This window comes from Mastacembelus armatus, chromosome 10, assembly GCF_900324485.2.
Source record: "Mastacembelus armatus chromosome 10, fMasArm1.2, whole genome shotgun sequence".
NCBI lineage: Eukaryota > Metazoa > Chordata > Actinopteri > Synbranchiformes > Mastacembelidae > Mastacembelus > Mastacembelus armatus.
In genome coordinates this window covers 25236653-25244805 of record NC_046642.1, presented here as the reverse complement: position 1 = coordinate 25244805, position 8153 = coordinate 25236653, and the positions used below count along the sequence as shown (strand labels likewise).

General features: G+C 38.5%; 1 long non-coding RNA gene across 1 annotated transcript; it reads left to right on the top strand.

Annotated features, from left to right (window-relative positions):
• The first annotated feature begins 4710 nt into the window (after window positions 1-4710).
• On the top strand, window positions 4711-7844 carry LOC113144499 (uncharacterized). The gene is made up of 4 exons (XR_003297158.1): window positions 4711-5315; window positions 5408-5534; window positions 5634-5780; window positions 5892-7844. It is a non-coding gene; the product is annotated as an uncharacterized LOC113144499 (long non-coding RNA).
• The last annotated feature ends 309 nt before the right edge of the window (window positions 7845-8153 follow it).

Sequence of the window (8153 nt, the reverse complement as noted above, 5' to 3'; positions counted from 1 at the left end):
GTTAACAGCACTTGAAATAGCCTAAAATATTCATTTCATTTTTTCCAAACAACCTGACAAGGTTCAAAGCTAGATCAGTTTGAAATTGCAATATTCTCTTATTTTACCAGTCCAAAGTGCATTAGACTTGATATTTATCCCCTGGTCCATATTGAGAGGGATTTGAAATTTGTACATCATATAATTTAGTATTCTGTTGTAAATACTTTTGTGAATTTAAAAGTTTACAATTCATACATAGCATTGGAATTACCATAAACCAGTTTTACTTTAAGAATATTTTGACAGAAGTTTAAAAATTTTGCTTTAGTGTAGTTTATTTGAAGACTAATATTGTTACAGCAAATCTTTAAAAAAAAAAAAAAGAAAATTCAAAAAATATTTTCATTTGTACTTTTGGTTTATAGAATAACTGTGTATAGCATAACAGATGTGGTTTTGGAGTACAGTAATGCCTTGATCACATCCTGGATAAAGGTAACATGATGTAAACAGGCCAGGAAACGGTTCCCTGACAGTATCCATTTGACCACTGATGAGCTGCCTGACCAAGTTGCTGCACGCAGGTATAGGTATCATGTGGACAACGCACAACTTTTCCGCTATGGCACATTTGGTGACCCGTTACCTGGAGCTGTTGATAGCTTCCTCGATCTAGAGGCAGGTCTGAGCTGTTTGTTATCTGATGTGCAGTACGTGTTGTTGCTAATGACCAGGTTATGTATTGGAGTATTCAGAACCAGATCAGGCAGATATGGGTTCTTTGATCCACACTCCAGAAGAGCTGATGGTTTGCCCCTACCACCAAGTTCACACACTGCTGAAACTGCTGTAATGGTGACGTTCACACGTCTCAGTGACATGATTGACAGGCTCCAAAAGTGTCACAAGATGTTTGGCACACAGTCCTCCTGTAACTACGAGCTGAAGCCTGTGGTGTTTTACAGCCTGGACACAGTCAATGTGAATGACGCTATGCCAGACACAGAGAGTGGGTATGCAAACCCTGCTGTCCTATCAACCACTGCACTGGGTGAAAATGAATTAAGTGCATCCACTAACATCAATTCTGAATCATCTGTGAGACAACAAGAGGTTCATGTCATCCCTGATAACCAAACAGAACCTGAGCCATCAAACAGATTCAGTTTGACTTCACTCCCATCACATGATGCTTCTTCTTCATCTATGCCAATGACAATTACTGTTGACTGCAATCTCTTGGACATTTCCTGTAAACTGTCAAAACGTAGTAAACAGGAACGGAAAAAAATTAAGAGGAGACTGATGGTTTCACAAAAAGCCAGACAAAGAAATGAGAATCAAAAAAGGAAAGAGAGTGAAAAGTATGCTTCAAATGAAACATATAGAGCAAAGAAAAAATCTTACTCAAGTACAAAATATCAAAACAGTCCTGAATTTAGACAAAAGAAAAGAAATAATATAAAAACCATAATTTTATAGAGAGTGTAGATTGCAGACAGAGGCACAAACAGTATGTGAAAAACTGTTACAGAAACAATGCTGAATTTAAAAAACAGGAAAAAACAATACATAACCAAACGTTACAGAGATAATGCTGAGTTTAAGCAGAGGCAGCGATCTTACATCACTCAGCGTTACACATATAATCAAATGTTCAGAATTCGTCACAGAGAACTAATGAAACAACTAATGAGAAACAGGTATAAAAACAATCTTGTCTTTAGGATCTTGCGTAACATGAGATGTGCAATGAAAATAAAAAGGAAATACAGACGGATGAATAGGCAGTTACGCCAGATTGACAACCCTTTGATGCAACAGGCCATATCTGTTTTCAGATCAAATATAAAAGCTGGTCCAACCTATGTGTGCACTGTGTGTCATAAGGCATCATTCCCAAACCAGGTCCGACCCTGTATAAGGTCAAATTACATTAAAAATCAAGAAGTGGTTGCATCATGTCTGTCAGGAAAGTATGTTCACGTTTGTGATGATCACTGCAGAAATCAACAACAGTGCAAGGTTCCTGCTGAGAGAAAGAAAGAGTGGATCTGTCACACCTGCCATAATCACCTTAAACATGGAGCCATGCCCCCACTTGCTGTGACCAACAACCTGGAGCTTGTTGAAATTCCACCTGAACTGTCTGATAGTAGTAATAAGGTGGTTCATTTTGCTGATAAGATCGATAATTTGATATGAAGTTAATAATTAAGGGCCCCTCCCATAATAAAGGGTGTTTCCCCTAATAAATGTTGCCTCCCATAATAAAGGGTGTTACCCCTAATAAATGATGGCTCCCTTAATAAATAAAAGTTGCCTCCCATAATAATAATGGGTGTAGTTTAAAAAGGTTTTATTTTAAAATAAAAAAGATTAGGGAGGGCTGAAGGGTGTTTCCTATAACGCTGCAGCAGCAACAGTAATGGGGGTGTTTTTTAAAGATAAGAAGTTCGTTTTGGCTGTGCGTGTGTGTGACGTAAAGGCCGAAATGGGAGTGACCTTGCCGTTGGAATTATAAACCATTAAAATAATTTCTCCTACTAATTTACATTTAAAAAATATAAACCATTAAAATAATTTCTGCTACTCCTTTTTTAAAATCTCGTAGACGCCATTTTAGTCTCGTGTCATAGTGACGTCAGTAGGTACGAGTGTGCCTCGCTAGAGTTAGCAATGCATTAGCATCCAGACCGCAGCGTCATCCACACCGTTTGTGTTACACTGAATCGCGTAAAACAGCGGAGAATCATGTTCATCTTTCACAGAGGTAAGTCTTCTCTATATACCATTTTAGCATTATAGAGAGAGAGTGGTATCTTTTGTATTGAACGAAAATTAATGTTGGCATAATTGGAAAAAAGCGTAACATCTGACAGGTGGCGATCCAAGCAGCCTGCGCGAGAGCAAGTCATTGTCTAAACCTGGTGTGTAGTTTTCTTTTCTTTTCATTCATTACCAATGTTCTTAACATTAATACATGTAGTGATAATGAAAAAACGAAATACGTGTTTCGCCAGGTGATGAAAATGCAGTGACGGGTTTGGTAAATGAGCATGTGGTTGATGACGTTAATAAAGGTGAGAGATTATTTTTGTAAATGTTTCTTTTATGTAGTCGTGAGTCTAGAGTGTTGTAAAAACGGGCACGTTTTAAGGTGAATATAGACGTTGTATGTGATGTTATACGAGGCATTTAGGCCAGATTACAAGATAATTCTTTTAAAAATGGCGCCTAATGACGTGTTTATTTTTTACAGAAAATGTACCGACGAGTCAGCGGCCCAGGAAAAGTCTAAAAAAAAGACTCAGAGAGCTGCTAGCAGGTAGGTAAAATGCTAATATAGAACATTCGATGTTTAACAGATTTTTTAACGTTTGAGGGTTAATCTACAGAGGAGGGTGGAGTTCATACAAGACACGTCCCAGGTGCAACGGTCAGCTCACGACAGAGAGCGCTTGCACCGCCAGGTCAGCAGAGGGAGCTGCAGGTACCCAGGAATGTTGCAACATCCAGGGGTGTCCAGCAGAGGGCGCCACAGGTACCCAGGAACCGTGCAACATCCAGGGGTGTCCAGCAGAGGGAGCAATGTGCAAGGGAGCAATATTAAAGCAATATTAAAGTGGGGGTGTTTTAACCCCCATTGTGTGTGTGTTTGAAGATTTGCAGGGCTATAAAAGACTGAGATACTCTACAACACCCGGCGCAGATGAGCACAAACAGCCTGCTTCTGAGACCTTTCAAGCAACACAGCTCCTGGAGAATCTGAACGCTGCACAAGCTCACGAATTGCAGGACATCTATTCATCATCAGGGGCATCTCAAGGTGATGTGGATTTGACATCTTCAAATCAGTGACTGTGGGTCAGGACATAACTTTGTACATACAGCAGCAGCAGACACTCATGACTCAGCCGATGGTGGTGGTTGTGGTTTTGGTGCTGGTATAGAGTTATTTGATATTTTAGATGATTATTTGTCCTCCTTACGAAATACATCTACAACTAGTGGGGCTGCCAGCTCAGAATCATCTGCTTCTTCATCTGAGACAAACACTGCTGTTGTTTATACAGACATAGCAACACAGACTAGTGCCGGTGAACACTTTCTTTCTATCGCAGCCCGGCATAGACCTGCTGTCAGACACCAGGGATACTCTCAGAGAGAATGGTAAAAAGCTTGATTGTATACATAGAGAGATAGTGCAGACTCGCTCAGAGGGTGCACAGTTAAACTTATATTTTGTAAACAGTGCAGAACTAGACCTATCACACATGATCAATACACATAAAGTAATGACTACTTTTTTAGACAAAACACAATTTGTTTACTGTGTGCTGTCCTCTAACAGGTCATGAAGAGCTCAGGTGAGTTTTACATTGACTGCTGCATTGTGCCTAAGAACAAGGCCGATTGTTGCTGAGAGAAAAACCTCTGGACCCCATCTTTTTTATGGACCACAACAATGTCTGTTTTGGTACTCAAAAATATTAGACCTCATACTCTGATTTGGTTTAAGTAGAAGTTTTAAAAGTCAGATTAGATAGTTGTTTAACATATAACTGGTTTATTTAGTAATTGGAATGAAATTTGCTTTGGTAATTATATGTTTTTAGGGTATTGCATAATTTTATTGGTCATGATATTTTCTGGTAACTATGTTTTTATGGTTTTGTATTTAATATATTTTGGCCTGTGCATTTATCACGGTGGGTCTGGGTCAGGGTTGGTAAATGCACAGGCCAAAACATTTGAAGCAGCTGTGTACACTGATGTTAACATCAGAAATACATCAGATACCTACCAGCTGATACCCCATATGTTATCCCACCCAGTTTCCATTAGCCTCTCTGGCAGGGTGGGTGATTTGACCAGAGACTATAACTTAGGATAGTTTTCTTTCTCTTCCTCTCATCTGTGATGTTGCAAACTGCTTTCACTGTCTGGACCTTTGACATTTCAAGTTACTGTAGTTCTTCAATCTTCACCATCATCTCCTCCTGTTTGGACCTGTGAGCATCAGCTCAGAACAGCCAAGACATCATGCTACAACAGACCAGACACTGCAGCTCAAAAACAGACCCATCCTAGACCACACATCTGGACCACTTCTTGCTTCCTGCTTGTCCCAGTCATTTTTCAAGGAAGAGGATGATGATTCCTGCCAAGTCTTTGCCTCATCTTCTCTCTGACTCTGACACACTGGATCACTTTAGACCAACCACAACATCATGCTGCTACAGCTACAGTGTCACACAACAGCAGACCCATCACTGCTGGACACGTGTTTCTCATACTAGTGTCCAGGTTTCCTCAGAAGAGACCATAAGGTACTGTTTGTTTTTTTTATTACAACTCACAAGTCTGTGCTCATTTGTGTATTCATTCAATTACAGTGTTTTCCATTAACTTCTTCCTACAGGAACTTATTCACTGTGGTTTGTCCACTTCACAGTGAAGACCCTGAGAACTCCACATCTCTGCAAAACCTCTATGTTTGAAATGGCACTGGATACAAAAGGGTTAACTGCCTTGCAGCAGTGTTCAAGGTAATTAGATTATTGTGGAAGATTTAATTTTTGAATATGTTTGTTTGTTTGTTTCACTGGCTTTAATTTATTACAAGATCTTTCTGTTTCTATTGTCAGAATGAGCTCCATATTCCTGTCTTCACATATGTACATCCACTGGTCTAAACACTTCAGTTCAGTGAATCCTCAGCACGTTGCTGCAGGGAAACACCTGCCCATCAGTCATCACTATCACCTTCATTGTGACAGTGTTTTCTCTGTAAGGTCAGTTCTCCACCTAAATAAATTCAGAAGGTAATAATGTTTTATTGTTTATTTTAATTCTGTTACACAACAGCCATACATTAATCCATTATCAACTGCTTATCCTTCTAGGGTTGCAGGGGCCTGGAGCCAATCCCAGCATGCAGTGTGTGAGAGATAGGGTCTACCCTGGACAGATCAGCAGTCTATCACAGGGGCATGTGTTTGGATTGTGGAATGAGAAAACCCAAGCCAGACTGGGGAGAACAACTGAAAGATCCAATAATATTAACTGGAGGCAGTGGTTCTACAGCAACCTGAAATGTCAAAGGTCACGAAACACTTCCCATCTTCAGTAACCTTCCCATCTTCTGCAACAATGGACAGATCACTATTGGACAAAATGAAGAATAGGAAACTAATTTAAAAGTTCCATATTCAAACAGTATGTTTATTTTGTATTCTATGACATATTACTTTCATTTTTGTTATTTTCTTTGCACCATTTCATTCATATTATTTCCTCTTTAATCGGTTTAAAAATCTGAAAAACAGATCATTTAGTGGGGTATCAGCTGGTAGGTATGTGAAAGGTTTCTGTGTGTACTTAGCTTTGGGCTAATCTAAACCCCAGCATATAGTCAGCAGTCATACTGTGTATTTACCTTCAGTGTTTCACACTGTGAAGTCAAAGCTCAGGGTATTCAGAGCAGTCTTCAGAATACCCACAACACCACTGTAGCTCAGATGAGCCACACCTAATGGTTTGACTGGGAGACAAATGTTCCCATGCTAGTCTTATAATGACTGTCAGTCCAGGACTACTGGAGCTTGGACAAATGGGGATATTAGCCTAAGGCTAACCATGATGTGACAAGCCTTTGTAGGTAGGACTGACCAATATTGTAACATAACCATTAAAAGTGTATTATCCTTAGTCATTAATGTCCAGCAAATGTCCATGTCTGATATACACAGAAAACAAGTTTGTCCTTAGTGAAACATGTTAAATAGGTTACAGGGTTACTCTTCAATCATTCCCTCATCTTAACACAAATGTTAAAGTTCACTATTTAGCAGAAATGATTTACACAGCTGCTGACACACTTTTGATTAACACACTGTTTTGTGCACTTTGGCAAAGAGCATAAATAGCAGGGATTAAAACTGTGAACAGAGATGTCTAGAAGTTACAAAATATCAGTATTTCTGATAGAGTTTTGCAGGTGTCATATTAATCATTTTTTATGTTTCTTTAACTTATTTCTTGGTAAAATCTTGTTTGATAAAAACATAGTGACAACTGAACTCTGCATTTTATGTTATTGATAATTTGATTCAGGTTTTATGTAACCAGGTGGATAAAAAACCCTGAATGTTTGGTCAATAGACTGTTTTTTTTGTTTTGCTGTTTCTATTTTTAGCTGCAGAGGCACATTTTGAACAGCAGAGGGCCTCATTCTGTTTTCATGGGTTTGTATTTGGGAAAATATAAACGCATGCTGGGAAAAAGACCAGAAGTAGAAAGAACGTGAGGTGTTCGCTGGGAATGGCTGTAATTGCCGACGGTGAGCTAATATTAATTTTATCATGTTGGTTGAGAACAAGTTCGCCCATTATACTTTTCTATGGGTTGGGTGTTGTCTGATGTGTCTTTGGGAGCTCATGTTTTGTGGTTGTTGTGCAACAGAATCGCCGATGTATATGGAATGAGAAGCTGCACGTGTATAGCGTCAAATTCGATCCGGGAGCTGGGTAAATGCTATTATTTTTATATTTCGTATTTTGTTTTGTCTCAACTTTATAGATGGGCCACTGCTGTATTTGTTTAGTACCAGTAAAAAATTGTGACATTAATGAGTCACAGGTGCAGTTACATGTTCAAGTGTATCAAGCCTGGTAGAGGTGTAAGCTGCACACAAACTTTTGTTATTGATTTTTGTTTATTTATTTTATTTCTCTGATTTTTGGGAACACCTTTTCTGTTAATGATTGGGACTTTGGAAATAAAGACCCCACAAAAATGTATTGTTTGAAGACCAGAGTGTTACTGAACCTGGCTTCATTTATATATTGGTTTGAGTTCAAAAGGGTCCAAACTTTCATCAAATTCAGTCATTTTTATGCTCCTTTTGTGTTCTTCATTGCTTTAAAGTAGACACTGATTATTGAACTGTACATTCCAATTTTATTTTAAATTTGTTTTCATCAAAAGGGGTCAGATCCATAACTTGTTTTTTCTGTGTTTTGTACATTTATTTGATATATTTTGAATTGATTGTTTTGCATAGTTTTCAATAAAAAGCTGCTGACAATTAAAGTCAATATTTAAATTGTAAGTTTCCTTTTTTAAATTTATATGCATCCTATCCAGTTTCGCAACTACTGTTTTAA